This window comes from Rhineura floridana, chromosome 2, assembly GCF_030035675.1.
Source record: "Rhineura floridana isolate rRhiFlo1 chromosome 2, rRhiFlo1.hap2, whole genome shotgun sequence".
In the NCBI taxonomy this organism is placed as follows: Eukaryota; Metazoa; Chordata; class Lepidosauria; order Squamata; family Rhineuridae; genus Rhineura; species Rhineura floridana.
In genome coordinates, this window is record NC_084481.1 from 218388879 (window position 1) to 218401918 (window position 13040).

Consider the following 13040-nt stretch of genomic DNA (forward strand, 5'->3'; position numbering starts at 1 on the left):
GTCATTCTGAATGACCCGGGCTCTACCAACCAATCAGCTTTCAAAAACCTTCCGTGGCGTCACACCCATAGACCAATCATTTGGGACGGACCTCCAGTGGTGACTTTCCCGGGTCGTTGCCGCCACTGAGGGGGACTGGGGCGCTTAGAGCTCCTCTGGCCCACCTCGTAGCATCACCCGCCCCCCGCGGCTATCTCCCATCCCGGAGCTCTTCCTCTGCCTTGACACTGGGAAATTCCGCCTTCCGGAATTTCCCTGCGCGTCTCTTCGCTCAACTGTCTCCTGCTGAGGCGTCGATTCCACACGTGGTCACGTGGGGGCAGGAGGGTGGGCGCGTCTCTTCCCCTCCTCCTTGCTATATAGTCCTGAGCGCGTCTTCTCCAGAAATTAGAAACCGCGCTTCGGAGGAGACGAGAAGCGAGCGAGTGAGCGGGGGAAGAGCCAGCCCGTCAGCCCCGATCCAAAGGCAACCAGCCCCTGTAATTTCTGCCTGCCTTTTCAGGCTCACCAACCCCAGCGCCGCGTCCTTCGCTCCATCCGTGTCCCTGATCTGCTTGAGCTCGCGTCTGCCCGATCCGCCCCCTCTGCTCTCCGCTTGGAGCCCCTTCTGCTGGGAGCCCGGAAGCCTTCGGCCAACAGAGCGCTCCAGGTGGGCTTGTGCAACCGCAAAACTCTCCGAGCGAGAGAAGCGAGTTCGGGTGGCCGCCCAGAACTCGCGCGTTCCCTCCGGCTGAATCCATACACTCCCAATGGGAGGCTTTAACCTCCGTGAATCAACTTTAGGATGCAACCAGAGCAGTCGGTTGTGCGTGTCAGTTTAGTCCCGGGACTTCTTCCTCTACAGGCGCATCCAAAATGTGTCTCGGGTGCTCTTGGAAGAGGAAAGGTGGGATGGCTGGTGTTCAGATGTTGTGTCTGTGTGTGTATTGCTTGAGAGTTGGAACAGTGTGCAAAATAACTAACCTGGGCAGCGTTGGGTTTGGGAAGTTCTGTCTGGGATGCTTTACAGGACAATCCTAACCATGTCTACTCAGCAGTAAGTCCTATTAAATTCAGTAGGACTTGGGCTGCCTTCAAGTCGATCCCGACTTATGGCGTCCTTGTGAATAGGGGTTTCTTGGTAAGCGGTATTCAGAGGTGGTTTACCATTGCCTCCCTCTGGGGCTGAGAGGCAGTAGGTCACCCATTGAGCTTCATGGCTGTATGGAGATTCGAACCCTGGTTTCCCAGGTCGTAGTCCAACACTAACCACTAATCCCAGGTAAATGTGGTTAGGGTTGCAGCCTTAGGCAGCGATGGCTCATTCATACATGCAGGTCAGCAGTGCACTTGATGCTGTTTTGCATGCATGAATCAGCCAACAGTCTTATTCAGGGATAGAGAACCTGTGTCCTCCAGGTGTTTTTGGATTCCAACTCCGATTAGCTCCAACCAGCATGGCCAATGGTCAGGAATAATGGGAGATGTAGTCCAGCAACGGGGGTGGGGGGCACAGATTTCATCCTTGATCTAATTACTTCACTGAAAAACCCAAATGATGTTGCATCTCATGAAACATACAGTGTGGCATCCAGGGTTGTGTTCAACTAACTTCTACTCAGAGTAGAACCATTGAAATTAAGAACCATAACCAACATAGGCCCTTTGATTTCAGTGGGTCTCCTCTAAGTAAAAGTTAATTGAATGCAACCCGCAGTGAATCGTGTGTCAGGGTTAGACCTGGGAGATCTAAATTGGAATTCCTGCTCAACTCAAAATTGCATAGTATAGGCAAGGTCATATTGATGTTTTCATGGGTGAAACTTAGGGTTGTATTCAACTAAGGCCTGCTTTTAGTAGATTCATTGAAATTAATGAACCTGAGTTAGTCACGCCTATTAACTTCAGTGGGTCTCGAGAATAGGGATAACACTGAATACCACCCTTAGAGTCGTTGACTATATATACACACCATACATTTAAAGCACATGGCGCCCCCCCAAAAAAGAATCCTGGGAACTGTAGTTTACTAAGGGTAAACAGTTGTAATGCTGGGACTTGTAACTCTGTAAGGGGTAAACTACAGTTCCCAGGATTCTTAATAATGTGTTTTAAATGTGCTTTACTTTTAACACTGTTTTCCTTTAATATCCGACACCTTTTCCCACATGATGCTAACAAGCACATTTGCGGCTCTTGTATGTTTTTTGTGTGTGTGTGCCATGTGTGGATGATATGACTGCAACGCTGAATGCAGAAGAGAAATTATTAGGTTCTTAAACTGAATGTGAATTTAATAGTCTCAATGATCCCATGCATGTTGACACACAAGTAAGTCTCACTGAGTTCATTGTAGCTTCTTCCCAAGACTGCAGTGTTCTGTGTTTGCGTTTATTTAATGTAAGCAAGAAGCTATTTAAGCCTCACATGAGTTGGTCAATGTAGCGATGCTAGTGGGCATTCTGGCCAATGCAGATTTGGCATTTGTGTTGAGAGGGCTGCGTCAAGTCCCATGCCAGTCTGTTGCAAAGCAACATGTATGCCAATATGTGGAGTAGGAATTATTAGTAAGAATGCCAAGTGCTGTTACTGGACCAAAATCTTAATGAGACCTTTGAACAAATGTTGTGGAAAATGAAAACCAGTGGTTGTGTTTTTGGATCTTAGCCTTTGTACTTGGAAGCATTTGTATTTGGAACCACTTAACTGTTCTAAATCCTGGAACTGTGAATAGGAAGCTTGTCGGGAAAGTGACTCAACAGTTAGGGGGTTTCTGCTGTTCCACGGGCTTTAAAACTATAATCTGTCTTTGCACTCCCAAACAAACCCAGGAGGCAACATCCATTGATTAAAAGCCTTGGAGCAGTTGTTATGCAATTGCTGAGAAGGAAAAAATCATCTTAGAAAGAACAAGTTGCACAAATGGACACTTTTTGCCCAGTTAGCCTTCAGGAGAAGAGAGTGGAATGCCCAATTTCTCCCAGATCTCAGGAGCCTCTGATGCCTTGTAGATATATATTGTCAAAATAAATGCAAAGCATTCAAAAAAAGAGACTGTTCATAGGATTTACTGGTCTAACAATATCATCCAAGATTCAGACATAACAGAGTGCCTTGTCTGGTCCTAAAAGGCAAAACCTAGTTGTTATGCATTTATTTCAAGACTAAATTGCTCTGAGAATCATGAGTGGAGAGAGTGCTGTTGCCCTCAGGTCTTGCTTGCGGTTGACCACTGTGAGAACAGAAAGAATACTGGACTATGTAGGTCTTTGGTCTAATCCAGCAGGACACTTCTTATGTTCTTAACAGGACAATCTATGAATGTTTATTCAGACGTAACAACCATTGTGCATAGGAGTGCAGCCTGGTAGAGATCTGTGTGACATGTGCATCTAGGAGCAATTCCTGTAGATTAGAGGTGGGCACGAAGCAGATTAGGCTCTGCTGCTAGATCTCGGGGTGATTTGCAGGAAATCAGCAAGGGTTTCTGACTCACAGTTGTCTAACCATTGCTACAACTAAAAAGCTCCCACTCCCACCCCAAAAACTGGATTGCTGAAAAAGAACAGAAAAGGATTTCCATGTAGATGGCTTTGCAGACTTGGTTCTGGTACTGATCACAAATTCCTGGGCTGAACATGTGCCCAGAGGCACTTCGTTCTTTAGTTCTTAGCATATGCCCCCACCCCACCAGAGCCGCTATTTTGCACCTGGGTCCAATTGGTAGACCTTGGAGTTCCAGTAAAAATGAAGAAGATCCCTCAAGATCTGCCCACCCCTGCTGTAGACATTCGACATCCACTAAAAGGGCAGTTTTCATAGAATTATAAAACTAGGAAAAGATCCACATGTCATCAAGTCCTATCTATCCCCAAGAAGCATTCTTCTACATCCGTAACAACCTGCAAAAATCAGAGCAGCAAGAGCTACATGAGAGTAGGATGGAGAAAAGTGCGCTGTGCTTCAGCAAGTATGATAAATCACAGAACACACACAGTTTAAGGCTTCTTGAGAGGATTGTGAACTTTTTAGGTGTTTACAAAACCTTGAAGCAGCTGTTTTGTTTTTCTGACTTCTTAATATAATTAGTACCTTTTTGCTTTATTTGTAAATCATAAAAGGACATTTTGTTTTACGTATAATGGATGATTTCCCTTAAGGGGGGGATCAATGTAACATTACTTTCTGTCCACTGTTACATCATAATCACAGGTGTGATGTACATTTCACAGCTTCTCTGCTTTAGACACCATCTTCCTTAGCCACGGATATTTCAAATCCCATTTATCTGGCTTTATTGAAAACATCACAGGAACACAGTCCGATTTAATTGCAATTGGAGAGATATATAAAAGTGCTTAAGGTTAAGGCCAGGATGTTAGGATCATAGAAACTTGCCTTAGACTAAGTCAGATCATTGGTCCATCTAAGTCAGTATTGTCTGCTACACTAACTGGCAGCAGCATTCCAGAGCTAGCCTTAATTGTGCCCTTGTAATACTTTTGGTTTGGTGTTGTGTGTTTTTAAATTTTCTTGAAGGTGTTTTTTTCATTTTTGCATGGTGTATGATAGAAGCAGTGAACTTTTTAAACTTCAAAACTCAATAGATAAAAATGGATCTTTAAAAAATCTCAGATTTTTTACATTTTAAGTTGGCTTTTTAATTTTAAATTAGATCTTTAAATTTTAATTTGTTGAAATGGCTTAAAATCATCATTTCCCCCCTTTTTTTCAAAATAGCCTGGTTAAAATTAAATCTCTAAACACTGAATCATTTGCCTTCTATCAAACACATTGAGTTAAAGGCTGCTTTTCTACATAATCAAATGGAAAAATATTTTTGAGGTAAAGCAGAGGCTGGATGACCATTCTGTAGTTGCAAGATTCCTTTATTGAGCAGGAAGTTAGAGTACATGCCCTCCTGTGATTCATGGTATCCAACTGGGTGATTTGTATATTGCTGTTTTTATGCTCTGTACAGTGCAGTTGTAGACATATTACATACTCAGAAGCAAGACTCGTTGAGTTCAACAGATCTTATTGTCAAGATCCTGTGGACAGGATTGCAGCCTTCATTATCTTACATCTGCAATCTGTAAATAAAACTGAAGGCATTTCCTTTCCAACTTATGAAAATAAATGGCACCAGCTAACTGTAAGCCTTTGCTTTTGAAAAGTTCAATATAATCAGGTACGTTGTCTCTTATCCAGATTGGATTGCAAGAGCATCATTTTTGGAATGGGAGTGATGGTAGGATTGAAGTAGGTAAGCTGCAGGAAAAGGAAAAAGAAATGAATCGGAAAGGAGCAGCATTGGAAAGAGTATGAAAGATACACTATATTGAGTTGTATATGAACATGCTTAGCATATACCATTAGTTAGGAAATATATGAAATCTCATTGGGAAACTTTATTTTAATCCGCTTCCCCCTCCCCTTTTTCAAAATTTATTTTTTTTAAAAAAATGATTTGAATTACGAACATAGGAAGAGCTTGTTGGATCAGGCCAATGGCCCACCTATTCAGTTCTCACAGTGCCCAACCAGATGCCTATGGGGAGCCCACAAGCAGGACCTGAGCGCAAGAGCGCACTCCCCTCCTATGGTTTCCAGCAACTGATATTCAGAAGCATGCTACCTCCAGCCACAGAAGCAGAGCATAGCCATCATAGCTAGAAGCCACTGATAACCTTATCCTCCATATATTTGTCTAAGCCTCTTTTAAAGCTATCCAATATGGTGGTCATCACTACCTCCTGTGGGAGCAAATTTCATAAGTACTTTCTTTTGTCTGTTGTGAATCTTCCAATGTTCATCTTCACTGGATGTCCAGAAGTTCTAATGTTATTAGAGAGGGAGGAAAAAATTTCTGTATCCACTTTCTCCACACCATGCATAAATTTATACGCTTCTATCATGTCACCTCTTACTTGCCCTTTATCTCAATTAAAAAGCCCCAAATGCTGTAGCCTTTCCTCATAGGGGAATGATTGCCTTGATTTAAAGTTTTTAAACTGACTCACCCTGGTTTAAAAGGATCTGTGCACAATCCTCAGATGCTGTCTTTAGTTGCACATAAACATGGCTAGCATGCATAATTATTTAGGACACAGAAGATGTGCCTTTGGGAAACTTGATTTTAATCATGATTCAAATCAGCTTCCCCCCCCCTTTTTTTTTAAACTAAATTGCTGGTTTAAGTTTCCTTGATCTAAAGTTTTGAAACCAAGTCAGCCTGCTTTAAAAGGACCTGTGCATAATCCTTTCATATAAACATCAAGTTAAACTAAATAGCACATTAACCTTTTTTAAAATGGGAATTCTGGAAAGCAGTTTGACAAAGAAATCACTACATCCTTTTCCCCATCCTTCTTTGGCAACATAAACTTGGAAAATTATAGAGCCATTGTTCTTGAGATGTGATTAGTGCCACATTAAAAATGTATCCCTCCCTTGAGAGCCTGTCAAGCTTCCCTGTCACCACTAAAATAAACAAAAGTGTTTTTTTAAAGTGTTATTACATAAACTGTACCATATGACAGTTCCGATGTCACTCACATGTCCCTGAATCATTCTTTCGCTTCATGCAGCTGAACACTTTCTCCACCTTACTGGAAAAGCTCAAAAGAGTAAACATTATCTCTGGTCAATGACCAATTGGGACTGGTGAAATCAGCTTGTGCTCACTGTGATTTTTCTGTGGAATGGGCAGAAAAATTATGGGCAACATCCAATATTGCACAAGTAGACTTCTCCTTGTGCAATGGGACTTTCCCTTCTTCTCCTCCCCCCCCCGGCAGCTTCCCACACCCCTCTGTTTGCTCCAGTTGGTCCCCCAAACCCCAGAGTAGATTTTTGGATGGCATGGGACACAGGGAAGGAGAAATTCACTCCATTTCACCCATTATTGGGTGAAATCCATGTCCATTCAACTGGCAGACTGATGCCGTTGCATTTCACCCAATAATATTTTGCACAGAAAACTCAGAAGAGAGGAGAGGGCAGCGTTAGGAATTACTCTACCATCCTCAGTTTGAAAGAGTCCTCTGCCTGAAGGGCTGTGTGGTCCAAGTCCAGTTTAAAGATAAAGAATCTTAAACAGGGAGAGCCTTGAAGTTACTCATCCGTACCTGGGCAGCAAATTGAACAGGCACCCAGGTCACCTGGTCACCTTGTTCCCCTCAACGGGGAGATGAATTTCTATTTACATTATACCAATTATTTCTAAATCTACACTGGCACATATAAATTAGCACATGCATTTATTTATTTTTGCAGATCTCAGTCCTTTTTTGTACTCTTCCTTGGCGATGTGTTTCCTAGGAGTAAGTGGCCATCCTAGGTGAGGAGAGAGAAAAAACCACAAACATACACTTTCTACTGTGTATCTGTTGTGGGCTAGAGGCAAGCAGTTAAATTTATATTCACCGTAGGGATCCCGGTGACAGCCTCTAGCAACACAACACATTTTCTGTGAAGGTTACCTTAATAATAATAATAACAAAATTTTATTTTTAGGCCACCTATCTGGCCGAATGAACGGCCACTCTAGGCAGCGTACATAAAATTAAATACACATATAAATACAGTTATAACATCAATCTTTAATTATCCACCCACCCACATCTGTACACTATAAAACTAAAATTACCCAGGAGTTCTATATGCCCGCTGAAACAGCCAAGTTTTCAATCTTTGGCAGAAACCTACCAGGGAGGGGGTATGCCGAAGATCATATGGCAGAGAGTTCCAGAGGGTGGGAGCCACAATCGAGAATGCCCTCTCTCTGGTCTGCACCAGCCTAGCTGTTCTAACTGGTGGGACCGAGAGAAGGTCTTGTGAGGCTGATCTCGTCAGGCGGCCTATTTGGTGATGCTGGAGGCGTTCCAGTAGATAAAGTGGACCGAAACCGTGTAGGGCTTTAAAGGTTATGCTTTCCACGAATTTATTTACACTGTTATTGTTTGAGAAGCACCATCCATGTCCATGGGAAAGGACCATAGCTCAGTGGTGGATCTTGCATGCAGAAGATCCCAGGTTCAATCCCTTCGTTTGAAGAAACACGAGCAATGGTCAACCAAATCAGCCTGTTGAATGCCTTCTCACACCGTTGCTCAGATAAATGAAGTGCACAGACTTTGTAAATGACACTGTGTCCACTCATCCCTTTACTGTGCTACAAATTGTTTAAACTAGGGTAGAGATGCACTCACTGTTCTGCCGGTTCCAGTGTGTCTCCACCTCTCTTTTTGGAAAATAGGGGCACATGACACTAGTCAAACGTCGCTCCTTTTTACTGTAAAACCTGGTGGGATCAGCTCAGGTGTGTGTTGTTTTTTTTAAAAAAAATTCAGCTTCACAGAGATTTTGCAGCAGACGGGCAGATCAACCCATTCCCCCTCCAGATGTGGCCAAAGGAAACACTTTGCTGTAGGCGGCTAGTGTGCTGACAGCTCTAATGTCAATTAAGAACATAAGAACATAAGAAGAGCCTGCTGGATCAGGCCAGTGGCCCATCTAGTCCAGCATCCTGTTCTCACAGTGGCCAACCAGGTGCCTGGGGGAAGCCCGCAAGCAGGACCCGAGTGCAAGAACACTCTCCCCTCCTGAGGCTTCCGGCAACTGGTTTTCAGAAGCATGCTGCCTCTGACTAGGGTGGCAGAGCACAGCCATCATGGCTAGTAGCCATTGATAGCCCTGTCCTCCATGAATTTGTCTAATCTTCTTTTAAAGCCATCCAAGCTGGTGGCCATTACTGCATCTTGTGGGAGCAAATTCCATAGTTTAACTATGCGCTGAGTAAAGAAGTACTTCCTTTTGTCTGTCCTGAATCTTCCAACATTCAGCTTCTTTGAATGTCCACGAGTTCTAGTATTATGAGAGAGGGAGAAGAACTTTTGTCTATCCACTTTCTCAATGCCATGCATAATTTTATACACTTGTATCATGTCTCCTCTGACCCGCCTTTTCTCTAAACTAAAAAGCCCCAAATGCTGCAACCTTTCCTCGTAAGAGAGTCGCTCCATCCCCTTGATCATTCTGGTTGCCCTCTTCTGAACCTTTTCCAACTCTATAATATCCTTTTTGAGATGAGGCGACCAGAACTGTACACAGTATTCCAAATGCGGCCGCACCATAGATTTATACAATGGCATTATGATATCGGCTGTTTTATTTTCAATACCTTTCCTAATTATTGCTAGCATGGAATTTGCCTTTTTCACAGCTGCCGCACACTGGGTCGACATTTTCATCGTGCTGTCCACTACAACCCCGAGGTCTCTCTCCTGGTCGGTCACCGCCAGTTCAGACCCCATGAGCGTATATGTGAAATTCAGATTTTTTGCTCCAATATGCATAATTTTACACTTGTTTATATTGAATTGCATTTGCCATTTTTCCGCCCATTCACTCAGTTTGGAGAGGTCTTTTTGGAGCTCTTCGCAATCCCTTTTTGTTTTAACAACCCTGAACAATTTAGTGTCATCAGCAAACTTGGCCACTTCACTGCTCACTCCTAATTCTAGGTCATTAATGAACAAGTTGAAAAGTACAGGTCCCAGTACCGATCCTTGAGGGACTCCACTTTCTACAGCCGTCCATTCGGAGAACTGTCCGTTTATTCCTACTCTCTGCTTTCTGCTTCTTAACCAATTCCTTATCCACAAGAGGACCTCTCCTCTTATTCCATGACTGCTAAGCTTCCCCAGAAGCCTTTGGTGAGGTACCTTGTCAAACGCTTTTTGAAAGTCTAAGTACACTATGTCCACTGGATCACCTCTATCTATATGCTTGCTGACAATCTCAAAGAATTCTAATAGGTTACTGAGACAGGACTTTCCCTTGCAGAAGCCATGCTGGCTCTGCTTCAGCAAGGCTTGTTCTTCTATGTGCTTAGTTAATCTAGCTTTAATAATACTTTCTACCAGTTTTCCAGGGACAGAAGTTAAGCTAACTGGCCTGTAATTTCCGGGATCCCCTCTGGATCCTTTTTTGAATATTGGCGTTACATTTGCCACTTTCCAGTCCTCAGGCATGGAGGAGGACCCAAGGGACAAGTTACATATTTTAGTTAGCAGATCAGCAATTTCACCTTTGAGTTCTTTGAGAACTCTCGGGTGGATGCCATCCGGGCCCGGTGATTTGTCAGTTTTTATATTGTCCATTAAGCTTAGAACTTCCTCTCTCGTTACTTGTTATTTGTCTCAGTTCCTCAGAATCCCTTCCTGCAAATGTTAGTTAAGGTTCAGGGATCTGCCCTATATCTTCCACTGTGAAGACAGATGCAAAGAATTCATTTAGCTTCTCTGCAACCTCCTTATCGTTCTTTAGTACACCTTGGACTCCCTTATCAACCAAGGGTCCAATTGTCTCCCTAGATGGTCTCCTGCTTTGAATGTATTTATAGAATTTTTTGTTGTTGGTTTTTATGTTCTTAGCAATGTGCTCCTCAAATTCTTTTTTAGCATCCCTTATTGTCTTCATGCATTTCTTTTGCCAGAGTTTGTGTTCTTTTTTATTTTCTTCATTCGGACAAGACTTCCATTTTTTGAAGGAAGACTTTTTGCCTCTAAGAGCTTCCTTGACTTTGCTGGTTAACCATGCTGGCATCTTCTTGGCCCCGGCGGTACCTTTTCTGATCTGCGGTATGCACTCCAGTTGAGCTTCTAATATAGTGTTTTTAAACAACTTCCAAGCATTTTGGAGTGATGTGACCCTCTGGACTTTGTTTTTCAGCTTTCTTTTTACCAATCCCCTCATTTTTGTGAAGTTTCCTCTTTTGAAGTCAAATGTGACCGTGTTGGATTTTCTTGGCAATTGGCCATTTACATGTATGTTTAATTTAATAGCACTGTGGTCACTGCTCCCAATCGGTTCAACAACACTTACATCTCGCACCAGGTCCCGGTCCCCACTGAGGATTAAGTCCAGGGTTGCCGTCCCTCTGGTCGGTTCCATGACCAACTGGTCTAGGGCATAGTCATTTAGAATATCTAGAAACTTTGCTTCTTTGTCATGATTGGAACACATATGCAGCCAGTCTATGTCCGGGTAGTTGAAGTCACCCATTACTACCACATTTCCTAGTTTGGATGCTTCCTCAATTTCATATCTCATCTCAAGGTCTCCCTGAGCATTTTGATCAGGGGGACGATAGATCGTTCCCAGTATTAAGTCCCTCCTGGGGCACGGTATCACCACCCACAACGATTCTGTGGAGGAGTCTGCCTCTTTTGGGGTTTCGAGCTTGCTGGATTCAATGCCTTCTTTCACGTATAGAGCGACTCCGCCACCAATACGTCCTTCCCTGTCCTTCCGATATAGTTTATATCCAGGGATAACTGTATCCCACTGGTTTTCTCCATTCCACCAGGTCTCCATTATGCTCACTATATCAATGCTCTCCTCTAAGACCAAGCACTCCAGTTCTCCCATCTTGGTTCGGAGGCTCCTAGCATTGGCGTACAGGCACTTGTAAGCAGTGTCTCTCTTCAAGTGTCTTTGGCACTTGTGGTTTGGCCTGTGGTAATTTTGCTCTTCTGAATTTATATCCTGTGCCCCTGCTCTCACAATGCCTACTTCTAGGCCTACCCCTTTTAAAGTTTCATCATTTCTTTGGTTTTTATCCCAGGGGGGAGGTTTATTCCGAACCGGACCTTTCTCAGCTCCTGTCGGGTTTCCCCCCCTCAGTCAGTTTAAAAGCTGCTCTGCTACCTTTTTAATTTTAAGTGCCAGCAGTCTGGTTCCATTCTGGTTCAAGTGGAGCCCGTCCCTTTTGTACAGGCCCGGCTTGTCCCAAAATGTTCCCCAGTGCCTAACAAATCCAAACCCTTCCACCCGACACCTGACACAGCGGGGCTGTTTAAGCTTTTGGCTGCTTTTAATCTAAGCAAGGGGCTGCGACTTCCAGGCAAGTCTTTTTTGTTTGTTGTTTTCCCACCTAGAACAGCCTGACCTTTCTTTAACCTAGGGAAACAGAGCTTGTGGTTGTGTTTCAGGAAGGCTGAAGCTGCCCTTTTTAGCAAGGACTGAGCTGACTCTCTCCCTGTATGTATCGGTGGAGTTTCCTTTTCCCCCTTCTCTCCGACTGGAATTTAGCCTTGTTTACAGTGTCCCCCGAAGCTTTCCTGCTAGAGTGGTGTTGAAAACTAGCTTTCTATAGGCTTCCTTCTACTAGGATCTGTCTCCTAAGATATAGGTTCTTTCAGGATTTGGCTCCTAGCTCAGGGTGACCTTGGGCTGCCCTTATTACTTATTGCTCTGAGCTGTTTTACTTCAATTAAATGATGGAATAAATGGGAGCTACTTACCCTCTTTTCGCTCTGCTGCTTAACTCGCCTTGACGCTTTGTCAGCTGGGGCCTTGACGCTTCGTCAGCTGTGTTAGGTGTTTTGTTAAACACAGGAATTGGCTGGAAAGCTAACAAGCCAGTACATGCTATAGGTATAAATACTTCATTTATTTTTTATACTGCTTCATGGCAAATCAGTTCATGGTAGACATTTCAGTTCAATAGTAACAAAAAGCAACTAAGCAATGTCAACATCAGTAAAAATAGCTTGCATCGAAACGGAGCAAAAATGTTTAAGAACTGGTAACAGTTTTTAGTCTGCAAAAGACAACCCTTTTTACCTGCCTTCTCCAGCTGTCTTTGCAATAGTCCTTGGGTTGGTTCTAAATCATCTGCTTTGACATTTCCCTTCCACTGAATTAATTAATTACGTATGCTTTGGCCATAGCGGATAGCAAGGCAAATAGTGTAGGTTTTAGTAGAAACTGAACTGTAGTGGAAGGGAAACAAATTGTGACAAATCACTGCATCCTTGCACCCATAGTTTTAGGTGATGCACACTTGTGTTGTGACAGCCATCATTCTAGAAGAGACTCTTGTTCTCTCATACAGGAGGAAATACCTCCTGTAAAATAGTTGTTTACACTTGCAGTTTGTGTAAGTGCTTGGGTTCAAGAACTGGCATTTTAATATAAATCATCAATAATTGGGGCACCTTTTAGAGCAAACAAAATGTTTTTCCTTTGAATCGTCTAGCTCAGCCTTTCCC

The 13040-nt window shown here is 43.3% G+C and overlaps 1 protein-coding gene across 1 annotated transcript in view; it reads left to right on the plus strand.

Annotated features, from left to right (window-relative positions):
• The first annotated feature begins 375 nt into the window (after positions 1–375).
• Positions 376–13040, plus strand: part of TNFAIP2 (TNF alpha induced protein 2) — a 38031-nt gene continuing 25366 nt past the window's right edge. Inside the window, exon 1 of the mRNA XM_061612235.1 lies at positions 376–649. The gene's annotated coding sequence lies outside the window, so the exon portion shown is untranslated. The remainder of the gene's footprint in view (positions 650–13040) is intronic.